Consider the following 10,277-nt stretch of genomic DNA (forward strand, 5'->3'; position numbering starts at 1 on the left):
TTCTGTGTCTCCCTCTCTCTCTGACCCTTCCCCGTTTATGCTCTGTCTCTCTCTGTCTCAAAAATAAATAAACGTTAAAAAAAAAAAAAAGACTGGAAACCATAAAACTCTTAGAAGAAAACATAGGAGATAAGCTCCTTGATGTTGGTCTTGGTGATCATTTTTTGGACAGGACACCAAGAGCAAAGGCAACAGAAGCAAAAATAAAGAAGTGAGACTATATCAAACTAAAAAGCACAGAATAAGAAACCATCAACAAAACTAAAAGGCAACCTTTGGAATGGGAGAAAATATTTACAAACCATATGTCCAATAAGGGCTAATATCCAAAATATATAAGGAACTCATCAACTCAATGGCAAAAACAAACAAGCAAAACAGATAACTCAATAAAAAAAAAAAAAAACAGGCAGAAGACCTGAATAGACATTTTCCCAAAGAAAACATACAAATGGCCAATGGGTACATGTAAAGATGCTCACTAATCATCAGGGAAATGCAAATCAAAACTACAGTGAGATATCGTCCCATACCTGTTAGAGCAGCTATTGTCAAAAAGACGAGAAATACTAAATGCTAGCAAGGATGTGGAGAAAAGGCAACCCTTGCACATTTGTTGGAGGTATAAACTGGTACAGCCACTCTGGAAAACCAAATGAAGTTTCATCAAGAAGTTAGAAGTAGAACTACCCTGGGCGCCTGGGTGGCGCAGTCGGTTAAGCGTCCGACTTCAGCCAGGTCACGATCTCGCGGTCCGTGAGTTCGAGCCCCGCGTCGGGCTCTGGGCTGATGGCTCAGAGCCTGGAGCCTGTTTCCGATTCTGTGTCTCCCTCTCTCTCTGCCCCTCCCCCGTTCATGCTCTGTCTCTCTCTGTCTCAAAAATAAATAAAACATTGAAAAAAAAAAAAAAAAGAAGTAGAACTACCCTGTGATCCAGCAATCCTACTTTTGGGCATGTGTGCAAAGTAACAAAATCATCAGCTCAAAGAGGTGTCTGTACCCCAATAGTCATCGCAGCATGGTATGGAAACAACCTAAGCGTCTAGTATTTTATGCCCTATAATGTTTATAAATACCTTTTTCTGTGTATATTTTATATTTATAAAATAAATATATATTATATATTTAAATAAGATAATATATAATATATTTAATTATATTTTATATATATATATACATATATATATATGTATATATATATATTCAGCCATAAAAAGAAGGTAACCCTGCCATATGCAACAACATGAGTGAACATGGAAGGCATCACCCTAAGTGAAATAAACCAGACAGAGGAGGACAAACACTGCATTGTATCACTTATGTGTGGACTCAGGAAAAAAATTAAAAAGCAAAACTCATAGAAACATAGTAGAATAGTGGTTGCCAGAGGCTGGGAAGGGGGGAGATAAGGGCGGCTTGGCAAAGGGCACAAACTTTCCCTTACGAGAGGAACAAGGTCCGAGGATCTACCGATGGCACGATGCCTATAGTTTAAACTACCGAATTATGTAGTTGAAATCTGCTGAGAGAACTTAGGTGTTCTCACACTGACACAAAAGCGATGGAAGGTGGGGATCCTTTCACAACGTATAAAGCCTCACATTGAACACCTCCCAGAAGCCTCCAGAAGTCTTCGGGAAACTTTGCAAATCTTCTCCCAGCAAACTCCTGTACCAAAGAACAGGACAAGAGGAGCAGCCTCGACCACCCCCCAGGGTGCCAGCTCCACCCTTCCCCTGCTTCCCTTACTCCACCTAATTGAAAGGAATCCTCCTTCCAGAACAAAGGAGTAGTGGGAGACCTCGGCTAACAGAGATACAGCTGTCCGTTTGTTTTTTAAGTTTGCGTATTTATTGTTTTTAGTAGTCCCTGCACAAAATGTAGAGGGGCTCGAACTCACAACCCAGAGATCACAAGTTGCATGCTCTTCCGACTGAGCCAGCCAGGTGCCCCACGGCTATTAATTTTAAATGGTAGTTTCTCTACTAATTAAAACAAAATTCTACCTTGCTGAGCGGCTTATTATATACAAAAATGGGATTTCAGGGGCGGTGTGAGGGCTGTGGCTCAATGAGCAGAGCCGGTCTGTAGGGGTAGGGCAGTCCCGAGCTCTCAGCCTCCCCCCCTGCCAGCCGGAGCCCCCCAGCCCAGCGAGAGCCCCGCCCGGGGGGCCCCAGCAGCAGCACCAAGGTGGGTGAACACCCACATCCAAGACCTCACCGCAGGCGGCACCAGTCAGGACAAGGCCATCGTGGGCTATGAGGAGTCGCCCTCGGTCTGGGCCACCGTCCCGGGAAAACCAAACATCCGTCAACACCATGCCAGCTGAGACTGGTGTCCCGGTTGGCCAGGACCAGTCAGGTTTTGTCGTGAATAGGCTGACACCCGGGAGCCAGAAATGTTCTTTTAATCTGGACTCGCTGCTGCAGGACAGGGGATTTACCGTGGGTTTTCATACCAGGACCACCTGCACAACTCCACTTTCAACGTCACTGTCACCGTGACTTCCAAGACGCCCATCCTGCTGAGGGGCAAGGGTGTCCAGGGTGGTGCGATCGACAAGAAATGTTAGGAAATGGCCTCCCACGCGTCAGCATTCCCGGTACTGACCTCGTCTGTCCGTCTCCTTGCCCCACCTCTCCCTACTGCTTTTTCACCCCTCTCCTTCCCATACACAGGCACCGTTTTTATTTGGGGGGCCATTGCCCCACATGAGCCGGGGGCTGGGGCTGGATGGACGGACACCTCCCCCTACCCATACCCCTCCTCCGTGTGGTTGGAAAACTGTTTTGTTTTGTTTTTCCTGAATAAAAAAGATCCTACTAACAAAAAAACACAAACAAAATGGGATTTTCCCACACATACTGTTTTAAGTTTGTTTTCTTTACTTACTTGAGGCATTATCCAGTGGATAAGAATGTCTGGAATCCCAGTGTCTTAGTCTGCCTCAGCTGCTATGACAAAAATACCATAGACTGGGGATTAAACAACGATGTATTCCTCACAGTTCTTTTCTTCTTTTAATGTGCATTTATTTTTGAGAGAGAGAGAGGCAGACTCCAAGTGAGGGAGAGGCAGAGTCAGAATCTGAAGCAGGCTCCATCCAGGCTCTGAGCTGTCCGCGCAGAGCCCTACGCCAATGCGGGGCTCAAACCCACGGACCGTGAGATCATGACCTGAGCCGAAGTCGGACACTTAACGGACTGAGACACCCAGGCGCCCCGATTCTTCACAGTCCTGAGGGCTGGAAAGTCCCACACTGAGGTGCCGACATATTTCGTACTTGGCGAGGGCCCTCTTCCTAGTTTGCAGACGGCCGTCTCATATCCTCACATGGTGGGGAGGAGACAGAAGCAAGTCTCCTGAGTCTCTTCTTATAAAGGCACTACTCCCATCATGATCTGTTCCTTCCCCAAAGCACCACCTCCAAATACCCTCACGTTGGGGATTAGGGTTTCAACATATGAACGTCGGCACAAACGTGTCGGTGGCCAACAAACTTTGAATTCCAACTTCAACATTTATTATCTGTGTGACCTTGGGCCATTTGTTCAACATCTCCAAGCGTCACTCTTCACATCTAAAGGTAAATAATACTACCTACCCCAAAGGTTTACTGCAGAAATTAAATAAAATATATTGAATACTTGACAGGTTACCTGGCGCACAGTAAGTACTCAATGCTAGCTGCTATTGCTATAATTATTATTTTATTGTCATTGCTTAAAGCCTTTCTTTGTATCCTCTCAAAGTCTGGAAGGAGAAATAGTTCATCCCTAGAAAGAAATCAACCTTACCGGTAACAAAGCATAGAGTCCAGAGAATTGTTTTTTAAAACGTTTTCTTTTCCACCAAATCTCACTTCAGTTCCCCATGAGTCAGCTTCTTAACAATACTAGCCACTTTTTAGACCATAATTTTTATGCCATAGCTTTTTTTAAGTTTATTTATTTATTTTTGGGAGAGAGAGAGAAGGAGCATGAGAGCAGGGAAGGCACAGAGGGAGAGGAAGACAGAAACTTCCAAGCAGGCACAGAGATGCTGAGAGCAGTCACTGCTCAGAGACTGACATGGGACTCGAACTCAAGAGCCATGAGATCATGACCTGAACTGAAGTCAGACGCTGAACCAACTGAGCCACCCAGGTGCCCCAGGACATAACCATTTTTTACAGTTTTTGATCTGACTTGCAAAATTACGCCCCATCCAGAAGAATGTATGCCTTTACATTTCTATCAACGGTGTATAAAAGTGGTGAAAACTTAACCAACATTGGCTGTATTTTTTTTTAATCTTCACCAATTGAAAAAGTGAAAAATAATTTCTCACAGTTTTAACTTGCATGTATTTTCTTTCTAGGAAGGCTACGGGGTTTTTCATGTCTCCCACCCATTATTGTATTCGTTTGTGCATTACTGGTTTTAGTTTTTCTTTTGAAGAATTTGAGTTTTTTCATATTGATTTGTAAGAGTTTCTAAGTATATATTTATGTTATAATGATAATAGCCTTATTCCCCAGTTTGTTTGTTTTTTTGCCTTCAAAATTGATTTATGGAGCTTAAAAGCACCAGGTTTCTGACATACAGAATTTTATACAGTTAGAGCCCCAAGCATTGTGAAGTAATGGAACATTAAAAACAAAGAGTTTTTACAAACAAAATATTTTTTTTACAAACAAATATTTTTGTATTTGTTTTGTATTTGTACAAATATTGTTTGTAAAACAAGTATTTGTTTTACAAACAAAATATTCTGAGTGTCTGGGGGTGGGGGCAGGGGGAAGGTCACATATAAGAAATCATAATAAAAATGACTCTGGGCTTCTCAACAGCGTTTGAAGAAAGAAGACAGTGGAAAAATGTCTTCAGTGTGTTGAAGGGAAAGGACTTCCAACCTAGAATGATATGATCAGCCAAGCAATCAATGTGAAGAATGAATATAGACATTTTAAGACTCGTAAGATCTGAAAAGAATCACCACCCGTGTTAGTTTTCTATTGCTGCTGCAGCGTATTGTCACAAATTTAGTGGCTTAAAACAACTCAACGTTATTCTCTTACAGTTCCAGAGATCAGAATTCCCAAACAAAAGCATTGGCAGGGCTGTCCTTCCAGAGCCTCTGGGGGAGAATCAGGCCCTCAACCTCCCTAGCTTCTAGAGACTGCGGCATTTCTTGGCTTGCGGCCCCTTCCTCCATCTATAGAACCAACACTTTCTCTCTCTTTCTCTCTCTCATACCTCCTACCTCCCTTTTAATTAGCTACCTCCTATAATTACACTGGAGCCACCTGGATAACCCAGAACAGCCTCCCTATTCTAAGATCCTTAATTTACTCAGATCTGCAGTCTCTTTTGTCACTGAAAGACATAGATTTACAAGTTTCGGAGATTAGAATGCGGACATCTTTGGGGAGCCATTATTCTGTGTGCTACACTACCCGGTTACCTCGTTTCCACTAAAACGTAGGAATAATCTGAGAAAGAGTGCTGAAATAGGAGATTCCTCACAGGACAGCAAATAGTGAAGTCATAACGTCCGAATAACAACTGAAAAGCCATCCTGATTGTGATGGTGTGATTTGAGAGACGGGCATGTCAGCTCTGGTCCTCAGTATGTCTCTGCCAGTGTCATTTATTTTTAACTTGATAGAACCATTAGAGGATCTGCTTCACCAAAACAGGGAATACATTTACATGTGTAAACACAGACTACAGACCCAGGAAACTTAACTGAGAAGAAAATCAAAGGGAAATCCAAAGCTGACATCAAAAGAAATTCCTAGGCTTATGGTTGCACAGAGGGTCTACAGAGTAACCACCAGGGACGGAAAGGGAAAGAGGTATACAGGAAAAAAAAAAAAAAAAAAAGATGTTTCCCCAAAGGTTGAAAGCAATAGATTTCAAGGCAATCAACATATATTTTTTTATTGAGGAAAAAATTAAGGACTTCAGCTTTTGGTAATAGCACAACTAGGTGGTTCAGAACAACCCTGCCACCAAAGACAAAGAAAACAACTGGATAGAATATTTAAATAAAACTCCTTGGAGCGCCTGGGCGGCTCAGTCCATTAAACATCTGACTCTTGGTTTTGGCTCAGGTCATGACCTCATGGTTCCCGAGATGGAGCCCGGGGTCAGGATCAGCACGGAGCCTGCTTGGGATCCTCTCTCCCTCTCTCTCTGCCCCTCCCCTACTTGCACTCTCTCTGTCTCAAAATAAAAATAAATAAATAAATAAATAAAATAAATAAAGGAAGCACACTTGATCCTGTCGCAAACACACAGCACACATCGAACCACCAAAGACCTTATTGACAGGTTTTTTCATTTTATTTTATTTCCTTCATTTTTTTAATGTTTTTATTTATTTTTGAGACAGAGAGAGACAGAGCATGAGCAGGGGAGGGGCAGAGAGAAAGAGGGAGACACAGAATCCGAAGCGGGCTCCAGGCTCCGAGCCGTCAGCACAGAGCCCGACGTGGGGCTCGAATTCACGGAGTGTGAGATCATGACCTGAGCCGAAGTCGGACACCCAACCGACTGAGCCACCCAGGCGCCCCAGGTTTTTTCATTTTAGACAACCTCAAAATAACTGAGGGTCTCACAAGGCATGAACTCCTCCAAGTCGGTCTGGGCAGCACACCCCATGGGGGTTCGGGTGCTTTCCCAATCTTCTTGATAGGAAGGTAAATGACTCCATTACCAGCAGTTTGGGACAGCCTAGTTTTGTTAGAGGCTATTCTGTAGGACGACCCACAACCAGATGTCAAATGCTGGATCATTCTGAATGCTGATAGAATGCCGTCCCTGGAAGAGGGCTCCACTTGAAACTTCTCAAACCCAAACCCAATTTGGTAACATTTGAAGCTCTGGCGTGTTTTAGTCCGTAGCCTCCATGTTGCAGACTCTCTCTCTCTCTCTCTCTCTCTCTCTCTCTCTCTCTCTCCCCCCTCCTTCTCCTCCTCTCCCTCCCCCGCTCCCAAGTAAGAGTATAGGCACTCCAGTGGATGTTTAGAATCCTCATTAGCTGGGGCCGGTGTATTAAAGGTCTGATAGCATTTTTCAAATGCTATCATTTGAAAAGCAAGTCCGGCTCTTGAATACTCCCCTAAATACCCTACCTTTCCTAGTTTTTTCATAAATGTGTTTTAATATTACCCTCATATGTAGTGTGTGCTGTTTCCAATCTCCAAATGTTTCTATCATTTGGGCCTATGACTAGACTGATATTTTTCTGCCTTCAGAGGACTAAATTATACCTAGAAATTTTACTCTAGTGTGGGGTCCTTGTACCTACCTGGCTCGATGGTCCATCTTGCTACCGTAAGAAATTCAATTAACGGTTTTGACCCTAGTCTGTTCTTCCAAGTTATCACCATAAATAGGAACGTCATCAAATAGGAAATATTGGTGTGTGTGTCTGTTGTATTTTTAGGAGAACCGTAGGATGTCGTGTTAGAAATTGTGGCTTATTACTGGGCTGTTAAGGTGTCCTTGAGGCAACCTCGTAAACCCACGTTGTCTGCCTTCCCATGTGATTAGTCATGGGTTGGCTCTTCTCATCAACCACAACAGTGAACAGCATGTCAGAGAAGTCTATCACTGTTGCAGGATGATTTTTGCCATGATACTTGGGATTCATTGTCTCGCTCCTTCGAAGAAGGAACAGGTGGACATAAAATGAGCAGCAGGCAGAAGTTTATTAGGGTGTAAGATTAGAAAGTAAGAATAGGGGCGCCTGGGTGGCTCAGTCGGTTGGGTGTCAGACTTCAGCTGAGGTCATGATCTCACAGTTTGTGAGCTCAAGCCCCGCGTCGGGCTCTGGGGCTGACAGCTCGGAGCCTAGAGCCTGCTTTGGATTCTGTGTCTGCCTCTCTCTCTGCCACTCCCCCACTCATGCTCTGTCTCCCAATATCTCTCAAAAATGAAGAAACATTAACAAAAAAATTAAAAAAAAAAAAAGCAAGAATAGTAGGAAAGCTCTTTTGAATGCCCAGGACATTAACCAAGGGCCCTTGTTTTACAAGGTTTTGGGTAGCCCACCCCTCACCCCTCACCCCTTAGCCCCCCCCCCCCCCTTCCCTCTCAGGTCCTACCCTTATTGGCCTGGTAGCTCGAGGTGCTGGCTGGTCCATCCCTGATTGGCTCAATTCCATGACGAGAGGTGGCCTAAGACCACTCTTAGGTCTTTTGTCAAATTCCTGAGGGAAACCTCAGGGGGAGTAGGTGGGGCCTGTTACATTCTGAAGAGGAACCTTAAGCCTGAGGGGGTTTCCTGTGTTCAGACCTACTCCCAGCATTGTTCCAAAATAGGTGTTTTTCCCCACCTGGGACCTCAGCTCCTATCCTTTCCCTCTCTATTTTATCCTATCTTTTCCTATCATATCACCCTGTAGTAAGTTCCAGATCCAGCGGTGATCTTGGTTATGATAGCACCTGCATCCGGGGGTACTCCTCCAATTTGGGGAGAGCATTTGTTTAAAATCATATAAGCTACTGTCAACCAATAGGACCCATCTGGCTTTTTCACAGGCCAGCCGGGTTGTTCTATGGGGAAGTTGTAGGCACACTACTTTTTTCCTTAATTTAAATATGTTCTATTACATGCTTTCCAAGGATGTTTCCTAAATTGGGACCTCTAAGGCGTTTAGCCTTAATGGGGCTCTGTCATCAATTGTTAGGAATCGAATCTGTCACTAAATACCTCTCAGTCCTTTAGGTATTTCATTTTTATTGGTAAAATGTTCTAAATCAGTAGAATATCCTGTATCATTGTTACTTGGGCCCCGTATCTAACGGCATAGTGGTATAAGCAGGAATTTTATTTACAAGAGGGTTTTCTATTGATACGGTTACTGTAACACGGACGGATGTTTCTGGCTTTAGCCAGGAGACACAGACGCTGAGTCCCTTTGAGGGTCCCCTGGGGTTTTCTCTCCTTCGGTTATTGGTGACTTATCTGTTAGTGGGATTTGGCTTTATAAAGGGGTTAGTATTTACAGTAAATGGGTTGCTGGGTTGGCAGGTGTTTCTTTTTTCTTTAGGCCTATTTACATTAAAAGATCGGTTGTTTCTATTTCTCTGCCACTGTAAGCAGTTTCTGGGGTTTCTACTGGGTTTGTCTTTTCATAATTTGTTTCGCAAGGTGGTGTCCTAGATGGTTTCGCCTGACGGTAGCACCTTGTGGCCTCAGGTCTGTGTGGTCTAAGGTGATTGCCACGGTCTATGTACATTCGGTGGAGGCCTGTTATCTTTATGTACACAAATGGAATCTTGACTTATTTCCTCAGCTGTTCTTGTCAGTCACTTCTATGTTTCTATGGCCTGTAAATACAGTACAGAAGACTGCAGTACATTTAGACTGCCTTTTAAAAACTGTTCTGTCCCTTCTGCAGGTAGCGGTGAATGTGTCTGTCCCTGTCATAATAGTTAATAGTCCTAATTTCATTATTATATTACTACTCCTCCTGGTGTTTTCCATGGAGGTATTTTAAGGTATGATATGTGAAGTGTAGGCCATCGTCCTGTCCACTTTGTTGCTATTGGTCAAGTAAAACCCTTTGAAATTAGTATTATTTTCTCCCGATGATCTAAGGTGTTAAGTTTTAACATCAGTGGTAAGGGGCCCAAGATGTAGTTTCTGCTTCTGGAGGATCAAATTCTCTCCTCCTCTGGTCCATAAATCTAACAGGCTTGGGGTTTCTGTGTCCAGATCAGTTTGCTGGAATTCTGTTCGAATTTCCTGTCATTTCTGGGCTGGCGTAGGTTCTCACTTTGGGGACTGACTAGATACGGTTTTATCTACAGGCATACCTGAGAGGTAGCGTGGGTTCCATTCCATATCACTGCAATAAAGCAAATATCACAGTAAAGGTAGTCAAAAGAATCTATGGCTTCCCAGTGCATATAACAGATTTGTTTACGCTATATTGCGGCCTATGCAAGAGCATGATATCCAAAGAAACAGTCTACATACCTTTACTGCCAAAAAACAAGAAAAATGCTGCAGAGCATCTGAGTTCCCAGTGAGTCACAATCTTTTTGCTGGTGGAGGATCCCGTCTCAGTGCTGATGGCTGCTGACTGATCGGGGTGGTGCTCGCCGAAGGCCGGGAGGCTGTGGCAATTTCTTAAACTAAGACAACAGGGGAGTGTGCCACGACCTTCCACAAATGACTTCTCCATAGCACGGGACGCTGCTTGATAGCACTTTACCCACAACTTTGAACTCCTTTCAAAATTGGAGTCCATCCCCCCAAACCCTGTCACTGCTTTATCA

The 10,277-nt window shown here is 43.7% G+C and overlaps 1 pseudogene; it reads left to right on the forward strand.

The window, feature by feature from the left end:
* The first annotated feature begins 1,561 nt into the window (after positions 1-1,561).
* On the forward strand, positions 1,562-9,398 carry LOC122491054 (annotated as a pseudogene).
* Positions 9,399-10,277: the final 879 nt, after the last annotated feature.

This window comes from Prionailurus bengalensis, chromosome C2, assembly GCF_016509475.1.
Source record: "Prionailurus bengalensis isolate Pbe53 chromosome C2, Fcat_Pben_1.1_paternal_pri, whole genome shotgun sequence".
Lineage (NCBI taxonomy): Eukaryota > Metazoa > Chordata > Mammalia > Carnivora > Felidae > Prionailurus > Prionailurus bengalensis.